Source organism: Eumetopias jubatus, unplaced genomic scaffold, assembly GCF_037043125.1.
Source record: "Eumetopias jubatus isolate StellerSeaLion01/CBP00866 unplaced genomic scaffold, mEumJub1_p1.0 scaffold_2, whole genome shotgun sequence".
NCBI classification, from domain to species: Eukaryota; Metazoa; Chordata; class Mammalia; order Carnivora; family Otariidae; genus Eumetopias; species Eumetopias jubatus.
This window is the reverse complement of record NW_028274808.1, coordinates 166,677,620-166,685,104: the sequence shown is the minus strand read 5'-3', so window position 1 is coordinate 166,685,104 and position 7,485 is coordinate 166,677,620.

The window sequence follows — 7,485 nt, the reverse complement described above, 5'->3', positions numbered from 1 at the left end:
AGAGCAAATGACTACGGGCCATATTAAGGAAATTCACACTTACTGAACTGGACATTGTGAGCCACTGAGCACACAGCATAAACCCTTTTGCACTTTGGGACAATTATTTCACTCTTGCCATAGGATGAGGGATGGATGGAGGCTCCAGGAAGTGCTGATGACCTCCTCCAGGTAGTGGCAAGGAAGCTAAGAAGATGTGATGCCAATAAGAGGTGGGTGGGACTTGGTATCAACTGGAATTGAGAATTAGAATTTAGAAGGACTTTCAAGGTTCCAGTTTGAATTACTAGATGGAAAACAATGCATTTTAATGAACAGTGAGATTTTCAAAAACAGGAGGAAGGACACATTTGAGGGTTATATTCAGTTGAGACATTCTGAGTTTGAAAAAATATGTGGGATACTCAGGTAGAGTAAGTAAACACTCAAACCCAGGACAGGAGTCCCAGATGTAACGGGATGGGAATTATAGCTTTGGGAATCATGAGCATATTGGTAATAGTTGAATAGTGTAGCTAAAAAAATAACAATGGTTTATGTGCTAGGGGAAAAACAAAAAGGGAATTTTTTTTTTTAATGGCAGCATAAAATCCCATTGGCACAACAATCCAGAGCACAGGTAAAATAACTGTCTCCCTTGAAATAGGCCAGAAGGATACAATCATGTTTACTCCTATTCCTACTGACATAACTACAGGAAATTTCCTTTTCCTCTTCTCCACTTGGCGTAGGTACACATCTTAGTAATCGTTCTAAACAATCAAACCTTCCTTCTTTCATTACCCTTTCCCTATCTGTCCCAACGTTCCACATAAAATGTGGTCTTGTTGGGGCGCCTGGGTGGCTCAGTCATTAAGTATCCACTGGGCTCAGGTCATGATTCCAGGGTCCTGGGATCAAGCCCTGCGTCTAGCTCCCTGTTCAACGTGAAGCCTGCTTTTCCCTGTCCCACTCCCCTGCTTGTGTTCCCTCTCTCGCTGTGTGTCTCTGTCAAATAAATAAATAAAATCTTTTTAAAAAATGGTGGTCTTGCTTCTGGCTTAGGCAGTTTGACGTCAGAACTTGTGTTTTCATCATAGATGGGAAAAGAGGTCACACACACACAATTAAAAAGAGAAAAAAAAGAACAGATGTTACAGTCATGGTCTAGACATTCAGACCAAGTGTGAAAATGTGAAAAAGCAACAGAAGATGTGGTTGTTTCCATTCTCATAGATGTCCACTGCGACTTCAAGAGCAGTGGAGCATTGAAACAGGTCTAGCAGCCCTTACAAAAATTGCAAATTATTGCTGTAAAAAGGATTTAAAATACGTTGTGGATAAGGTGTTGTAAGCAAACCAGCTAAAACAGTGTGTCATTTAGGAGGTAAATGGACTGAAACAGATTCAAGGGGGAAGAGGGGAGCTTTCCTAGAGGCACAGTGTCTGTGTGTCACCAGCTGTTGCCGGGAGATAATTTGCAATGGTAAGTGATGTATATAGGAGGAAATCCAATTGCCTGTAGTCCTCTGCTTTGGACTGTTAGGAGAAAGAGCCTCTACTTGAGTTCTTTTAATTGAAGGTAAAAGCTGGAATTTGCAATGCCCACTTAAAATGACACTTTTTGATTTGATTGAAATATAAAACAGGACTCAAAAATTGCCTATTTTATTCCACAGTGGGATTCAGCTAAAGCTGAATTCAGGGAGGGAGCCAGGGGAGTTTTGGGGGGGAGAGGGTAAAGGGTAAAAGGTAAGGTAGAATATATTAGTAATCATGCCGTATAGTCCGTAAACATTTTTATTATTTTAAATTTAAATTAGAATTTATTTTAAATGTTGTTATTTAAATACACATAGGAGAAAAAAAATGCCATTTAAGCCACAGTGGCCTGAATTTGCTTTTTAGTAGGGAAGTCTAATTTTTACATTAATTGATTCCTTTATTATGAAAGACAAAATGCCAAGGCATGATGTGGCTAGCCTAGAATATAATAAAGAGGGCTGAATTTATCTAGGAGTTATAGTTTTTCACAGAGGCTGTATAAAAGGGGGTCTGTTGATGAGGGAAAGTAAGAGAAGTTATGATTAGGACATGAAGAAATGGTCTCAGATGATAAAGAAGCCAAAATAAATAGAAGAAGCCTGGGAACAAAGTAAAAGACAGCAGTTGAATATTTGAGTACTTATGTGGTATTGCGGATAGGCAGTGCCTGGAAGGTCATCTCTGGAAGATGGGTAAATTACACATAGTCTGGAAGCAGACTATGGAATAGTATCCAGTAATTACAAGGAAGGTATTTTATTTGCACATACAAATGGGTCTTAACAATGGTGCACCAAGTGAAAAAATGATATTATTTATAATAAGATATAAAAATGAGACTATTTCTGTAAATTATATGCATGCAAAAAATACATTTTATGAGTTTTCAGTGAAATAAAATATATATTTAACACATGAAAATGAATACAAAGTGAGGGGAAGAGGTTTGTGGAGACAAAGTATATGAGGAATGAATAATCAATCCGACTTGAGATAACCCAAGACATATGAGGGAAGCTAGATTAGTCTGCTCTGGCTGCCATAACAAAGTTATCACAGACTGAGTGGCTTAAACAATGGACATTCTTTTTCTCACAGTTTGGGAGCCCAGACATTCATGATCAAGGTGCCAGCAAATTTAATTTCTGGTGAAGACTATCTTCTTAGGTTGTAGACATCCCCTTCTCACTGTGTCCTCACCTGGCCTTTCTTCTGTGCTCTTTCAGAGAGAGAGATTGAGAGAGATCTTGGTGTTTCTTCCTCTTCTTTTATGACACCAACTTTATCAAATTAGGACTCTACTAATATGACCACATTTGACCTTAATTACTTCCTCAAAGGGATTACTATATAGTTAACAATAAAGAAAAAAATCTGCACTGGAAGAAGACTTACTGCTTTCTTCAATGTTACTATACGGTTTATTTAAACCCAAGTATGATAATATAGGGAAGGGACTGAGGGGGCAGCTGTTAGAATCTCTGTGCATTTACAAATGCAAACTGGTGGGATAGGAGTCCTTGAACCCACACTTCAGTAACAGACAAACAAGTCAGCTGCGTGCATACAGAGAACATAAGACAGGAGACATTTCAGTTTTTTGCTTTGTGTTACCATCTTCAACATATGTATGTCACACTTTACTTTTTAAATGACTGCATATTTTGTGACAATGGCTGAAGATGTAATGGTTCCTTAGCCATTGGGATGAGATTTGCAAGAAGAGGATGGGGGGATTCTATTATCTCCTCTGGCTATGGTAGGTAGATATTTGGGAAAATAGCAGGTCTAGGATTTTCAGCAGCTTCAGATGACCTTCTTTAGTGCTAGAAGCAATTGGTTTCATCAGTGGTAAATTCCTGTTATTTTGGCATTTCCTAATTCCTTTTCAATCAATAGTCACCTTTTCATAAATTTTATAAGCATGTAATTTCCTGTATTAAATCCCTTTTTGTTAAAATATCTTGAATCATTTCTGTTTCCTGGATGATTATTGAGTAATCATAGTAATTATTCACTAGGAACATTCTAAATCCTCTGTTTATAAACTAAAAATAAAATCTGTTGCTCAGCATTTAATTAAGTCAAGCTTCTATTTACATTTAAGATTTTATGTCCTATAACACTTTCAGTGAAATCTCATCTTGATAATTTTAACTTACAGTAGTAGAGTCTATTGAAATTTTGTCCAAATTGTAGAAGAGGTAAGTATTTGAAAACTATGATTAACACAAGTTGAACTTGAATGTAATTTTATAATAAATTTATTCAAATATCAGAGAATTTATTTGAAATATTAAAGAACAAGCAGAAGAATTTGGAAAATATTGAGCAGTGGGGCTTAAAAGGGTATTTTTAACTCCTAAAGACTATTTTTTAAAAATATATATTAATTTATTTTTTTCCTTTTTAGTGTTTTTTTTTTTTTATCATATTGTCCTTTCAGGGGAAAAGAGTAAAGTATATGAGAAGTAAAGTAAAAATATAATTAAATAAAAATAAGGAAAAATATGGGACTATTTTTTAGTGGTAAGGGGAAACTGAGGTGCCTTGCTTTATTATCATATTATTTAGATCATTTACTTATTCAAAAAACATCTTTAAGAACATTTTTCATATATATATAAATCTTAAATCCCTTTTTAGAATTCTTTGTCCTCCTTCTAGACAACTCTTGATTAGGGTTATGATTTTTCTGAATTATTTAATTTTCAATTTTTTGATCCAGGTATAACTATAATTCTTTAAGTCTTTGGAGGAATAAGACCTGATTTTGTTAAGGTCTTAGGATCCCATTATCTAGGTTTTTAACTTCTTGCCTTGTCAGTTCTTCAATGGTCCATCATGCTGTGCATTACTATATTGTTTTTTTTTTCTTTGTCTTTTTTTAAAGGATTACGTTGTATACTTTTATTTCAGATGAATCCTGTGCTAAAAAAATCTATATATATTTAGCAACAGCAACATGATAATGGTTGCTATTAAAAAAATCTTTTTGTTGGGTTTGTAAAATTCTGATTTAAGGAATTTCCCATGTTACATTGAGAGATCAAGCCCAGGAGAGACTCTGATTAATTTAACCCAGATTCTTTTCTTTTCACTTTTATTGAGATATTATTGACATACTTCACAGTATAAGTTTAAGCGGTACAGTGTAATGGTTTAACTTACATATATTGTGAAATGATTATGGCAATAAGACTAGTTAATACTAGTTTGTTTAATGGATGATTAGCCCAACAGATTTTCACAGACTAATTCCCATAAATACATTTAAATACAGAGACTTTTATTTTTTCCCATTTGTTTTATTATTTAAAAAAATTTTTTTAAAGATTTTATTTATTTGAGAGAGTGAAAGTGAGAGCAAGAAAGAGAGAGGCAGAACATGAGCAAGGGGAAGGGTCAGAGGTAGAGGGAGAAGCAGACTCCCTGATGAGCAGGGAGCCTGATGCAGGACCTGATGATCCCAAGACCCTGGGATCATGACCTGAGCAGAAGGCAGATGCTTAACCAACTGAGCCACGCAGGCACCCCTACTATTTGCTTTAGTTGGCTAGGGCTGCCATAGCAAAGTAACACAATTGTGGCTTTCTAACAACAGTAATTTATTTTTTTCACAGTTTTAAAATTTAGAAGTCCAAGGTCAAGGTTTTGACACAGTTATTTCTTCTGAGGCTTCCCTTTGGCTTGTAGATGGACATCTTCTTCTGGTCTCTGCCTATGTCCTAATCGCCTCTCTTTATAAGCATACCAGTCATATTGGATAAGACCCATGCTTTTTAATTTAATTACTGCTGAAAGGCTTTATTTCCAAATAGTCACATTTTAAGGTGCTAGGGATTAGGACTTCAAAATACGAATTTTGGGAGAACATAATTCAGCGCATAACACATATCTATTTATTGACCACAAAATTGGAGAGAACAAGGTTAGTGAGCACCATCATAATCCCTCTAAGTTTGGATATGATAAATGTAGTGGACTAATATCCTCTATTAAACTATTACCAAAGCTGAAAGACCATTCTCATGTCAGTTAGTGACCATTTATGTATATAATTCCTAACAGGTAGAGATAAGAAAGGTTTTGACTTACCTAACGTATAAATCTTATCATGCAAGACAAAAATAATAAAAAAAATTCTAGAAAATGTGAAAAGTGTTTAAGCACAATAATTCAAACACATTTGAAGAGGAAAAGAGAAAAAAAAAAACCCTTCAATGCATAAATGTGATTCCTTAAAGATGTACCATGAATAATCATTTTTATTTTCCCAGAGTGTAGAAAGGAAAAAATACATTTAAAATGATTGATACTTCACTTTATTATAAGATGAGGAACAGCTTATTTTAAAATTTAAAAATTATTATTTCTGGTTTTCAAAATGGTACTTTAGAATGAGGATATGTAGCTACTAAGTATAGCAGCTTGATTTCTTTTTTTCTGAAAAGATGCTTCTCAGTTTCAATGAGACATACAATTCTGAGAATGATTCAAATATGACAAAGTTCTTGCAGAGTTTTACAGTTATTATAGGACTTTGACATTGCTAGAAACAGCAAGTGAGGATTTAGATAATTTTCTATGGCAGCAAGTGGGTGTAAAAATTAAAGAAGAAAAGGTATGGATGAAGCTGACAAAATTAATGACTTGCTTCACTTTTAATTAATACCAAATGGCAAACTTTGTGAAATTATTGAAACTATCAATGCCAAATTTTATTTTTTAAATGTTTCAAAAATTTTTACTTAGTTTGTTATTATTGCCCATGTATATTTCACTTTTTCCTTTATTATTTCTTGTATGTCTTAACTCACATCTTGGAAGAATGGGAGAAAATGAATTGGTACTGTTTGTCTAATATTATTTTAGACATGTTGATATAAAGTCATTATCAAAAACAAAGAAACAAACAAGAAAAATAAAGTCATTATCAATTGTCCTTGATGCTTTCACCCATGAGAAAGTATTTTAAAATTTATCAGTGCTTACTGTATCTAACAAGGGGAAAACCTTTTTCCTTTAAAAAAGACTGTACTCATAAATATTAATAATTTCATAACATAATTTTGTATCATTTCTCTGCTATATGTGTATGTTTGATAAATTTTAAGATTCACACAGCTAAATAAATGAACATGATATCTAAAAGTATTTTGTAAAGTTTTGTTAGCACAATATCTAGGTTTTACATTTTGAGGAAATTATTTTTCCTTAGAATGTACCCTACCTACTGGCTTGTAGAAGATTTCAGACATCTTTAATTGTACTGAATAATGTATGTAAATCAAGAGTGTTGATATTATGTAAATATAAGTAGTTGATATCTGTTGCGGACAGAAATCTAGGAAATAAAAGAATCATGAGAGGACTAATGAGGAAAAACAAAGAAAATATGTATAACTGAGACATTATAAAATAAGAAAATGTAAAAGAATGCAGTAAATTTTCTAAACTTCACAATATCTTGAACTCCAGCTACATCTAATACTTTTAATATTGAAATTCCTGTGACTGTTTTGGGTTCATCAGATTGCACATGTTTAACTATCAAGGGAGTTTCCTTATACTATTGGTTATCCTTCTGTCAAAATGGAAAGATGACATAGGCAGAACAGGTGAGATCTTCTTTGTCCTAGACCTCCCCATCACAAGCACCATCCAGTAAACCTCCCCTATATTCTCACCACATCTGCTGTGCCATGATCACATTGTGTTATAGTTTGTCGTATGTACATCTATTTCCAATAGTGCAATCAATAGGCATTGATTCTCAGTTTAAATGACAATGTCTGAAAATTTTAGCTCTCTGTAACAGTCTTGAAATAACATCTGAACCACTGCCGGGAAAAAAATATATACATAAGATCAAAATTATGATAATAAACAAGTGATCAGTTTAACAAGCAAAAGGTCAAGTACTATGGAAAATTGAGAGGAGGAAAAGTGGTTTTGATA